The following is a 3,521-nucleotide window of genomic DNA, read 5'->3' as shown; positions in this document are numbered from 1 at the left end:
AAAAAAAAAAGAAAAAGAAAAAAAAAGTTAGCTGTGGTTTTTATCTCTGAGTAATGGAATTGAAGATAATTTGTTTAACAAATTGTATTAAGTACCTAATCTGTATCTGTGCCAGGCACTGGATCACTGAAGCTAAAGGGATGAATGGGACAGACAGGGCGATTTTTTAAATTCCTTTATACTTCTGCCTTTCCCAAGTTTTCTACATTAAGCATGCATTACTTTGTAGTTAGAAAAAAAAATGTTATAAAAAAAAATGTCAGAAACTTTAGGCCCCCTCCCTACTGTTTGGGTCTCCTAGGAATCTGGACCCCAAGCCAAGAACCAGGGGATTGTCAAGGTTCTGAGGTCCCCACCACCTTCCCACCAGCTCTGACATTCTAAGAATTCTAAGAAAGAAATAATGCTGGGCTTAGACCAGGGAGGAATAACTTGAAGCGTTTGGTTGAAGGAAGGGGAGAGTTTGGATGAGACTGTACCTTGAGTTCATGTTCCAAGGAAACTGGTAGTGATACCAAATAGGTAGAGGACTGCTTACACTGTCTCAAGTGAATGTGGGACAGTCCACACACTAAGAGCTCGAACATAGAAGAGGAGAGATAATCCCGTGGTAATTGGTGTCACTGTGAGCCCAGGTAATGAGAGTAGACCACAACACCTGGGGTGCAGTTGGTGATGGGTATGTTTGTGAATGCTGCCAGTGTGTGTTAGTGCTTTGGGTGGGTGGGAGGGGGTGGAGAATAGAGCCTCCTGTAAGCATCGGTTGGGGAAGAGGGCAAAGCCGAGAGGACACACTGAAAACAGTTGGCGACAACTAATTCCCTGGGGACCAAGTTTCCCACAGAGCAAGTCAGGCATACCACACTCTACCTGGAACAGCTGCTAAACTCTTCTCCCACAGCCAAAGATATGAGGGGCCAACAGGAGGAGGTTCAGAGGGTAGTCAGTAACCCCTTTATTCTTTATCCTCAAATTTTGCTTTCAATCCGATGGATGCTGGAGAAGCCCTAGGGATGCTTTGAACAACAATCATCAGTCATTCAACAAAAAGACTGAGTACGGTGGTTCACGCCTGTAATCCCAGCACTTTGGGAGGCCGAGGTAGGCAGATCACCTGAGGTCGGTAGTTACAGTTACAATGGCTGTGTGCTTCTTTATGTGTTGTCGGAGACCAGCCTGACCAACATGGTGAAACTCCGTCTCTACTAAAAATATAAAATTAACCGGGCATGGTGGCACATGCCTGTAATCCCAGCTACTTGGGAGGCTCAGGCAGGAGAATCTCTTGAACCCGGGAGGCAGAGGTTGCAGTGAGCTGAGATTGTGCCATTGCACTCCAGCCTGAGTAACAAAAGCGAAACTCCATCTCAGAAAAAAAAAAAAAAAAAAGAAAGGCCAATCATGTGCCAGGTCCTGTGCTAGGCATGAAGATGAAATGGTGGACAAGAGAAATATGACTCCTGCCCATAAGGAGCGTACACTCCAGCATGGCAGATACAGTAAGGAGTCACCATAAAATGAGGAAACATTACAAGGGACATGTAGGCTTCTACACAATCATGTAGTGAAGGGACTGATCCTAGTGTAGGAGTCAGGGAAGGCTTCTCAAAGGAAGTGATATGTGAACTGATGACCTGAAGGATGAATAAAACCTGACTAGGCAGAGCTGGGCGCTGGCAGCAGGGGAAGTGGAAAAAAGAGTCAAACAGCATGGACAAAGGCCTGGACACACACATATACAAGCATATGATGAATTTAAGGAACTGCTAGACGTTCTGTAAGATGAGAGCATAGACTGCAAGGGAGAGAGTGATGACAAAGGAGACTGGAGAGGTAGACAGAGGCCAAACTTAGAAGGAATTTATATCAGTAAAATTGTGATATAAGTAATAATAAATTCAAAGTGGCTAAACATTAAGATAATTTATTAACTCATGCAACTGAAAAGTCCAGAAGCAGGTGGGCCCTAGTGTTGGCCTAATCCAGCAGCTCAATCATGTTACCAAGGACCTCTTTCCACCACTCCACCGTGCCTTCCATGGTTTTACCTTCATCTTAAGGCTGGCTTCCATTGTGGATACAAGATGGCTGCCCACAGTTACAATGACTGGGTGCTTCTTTATGTGTTGTCCACAGAGTTGGTTCCCTTAGCCATCAAATACTTCAGACAGAGAGCTTCACTGATTGGACCCCCGTAGGTCACAAGCCCGCCATGGAAACCAGGGCAATGGTGGCCCGCTGAAGGCCACGTCAGTTACTGTGAACCTTATCCTAAGAGCAATGGGAAACCATTGAAAGGCCTTAAACAGGGAGTGAGATCGTGAGATGTGCCATTTTAGAAACATCACTCTGGTTAGCTGGACTCAGCAAGACCTATCAGGAGGCAGTTGCAGTCATCCAGGTAAAAGCTGACGTAAGTGTGAGCAAAGATGAAAAATGTGGATGAAAAATTTAGAAGGTAGAATCTATAGGGCATGGTTATTGAATGCTAGGGTGAAGGAAAAGATGAAAGTAGAGATGGTGCCGGGCGCGGTGGCTCAAGCCTGTAATCCCAGCACTTTGGGAGGCCGAGACGGGTGGATCACGAGGTCAGGAGATCGAGACCATCCTGGCTAACAAGGTGAAACCCCGTCTCTACTAAAAAAATACAAAAAACTAGCTGGGTGAGGTGGCGGGCCCCTGTAGTCCCAGCTACTCGGGAGGCTGAGGCAGGAGAACCTGGGAGGTGGAGATTGCAGTGAGCTGAGATCCGGCCACTGCACTCCAGCCTGGGTGACTGAGCGAGACTCCGTCAAAAAAAAAAAAAAAAAAAAGAAAGAAAGTAGAGATGGTACCAGGTTTCTGGCTTCTAGGCGGAGGGTGGTGCTATTCACTGAAGGAGAACGAAGAGAAGGTTTGTGGGGAAGACAAATTCAACCTGGGGCCTGTTAAACTTGAAATACTTGTGGGACATCCAAGTGGAGATGTCTTGGGTCTTGTCTATTAGGCAGATGGTTATGGGTCTGACATGGGGAGAGAGTCCACATTGGGAATACTTGGGTGTCATCAATTTATAGGAGCCATGGGAGTGGATGACACTGCCTTGCAAAGATAAGGAGCAGGATAAGGGCAAAAGCATGAGAGTCTTCAATATGAACTCATCCCTTGCCATCATGTGCATCCACTTCAGTTCCGCTGTACTGACGGTGGACTAAATGGTGGCCCCATAAAGACATGTCCATGTCCTAATCCCCAAGACCTGCATATGTGACCTTGTTTGGAAAAAGTGTCTTTGCAGATATAATTAGTAAAGGATCTTTTTTTTTGTTTTTTTGTTTTTTTTTTTGAGACGGAGTCTTGCCCTGCCGCCCAGGCTGGAGTGCAGTGGCCCGCTCTCAGCTCACTGCAAGCTCTGCCTCCCGGGTTCACGCCATTCTCCTGTCTCAGCCTCCCGAGTAGCTGGGACTACAGGCGCCCACCTTGTCGCCCGGCTAGTTTTTTGTATTTTTTAGTAGAGACGGGGTTTCACGGTATTAGCCAGG

The sequence above is a fragment of the Colobus angolensis genome, unplaced genomic scaffold (genome assembly GCF_000951035.1).
Source record: "Colobus angolensis palliatus isolate OR3802 unplaced genomic scaffold, Cang.pa_1.0 Scaffold308, whole genome shotgun sequence".
Taxonomy (NCBI): domain Eukaryota; kingdom Metazoa; phylum Chordata; class Mammalia; order Primates; family Cercopithecidae; genus Colobus; species Colobus angolensis.
This window is presented reverse-complemented; position numbering follows the sequence as displayed.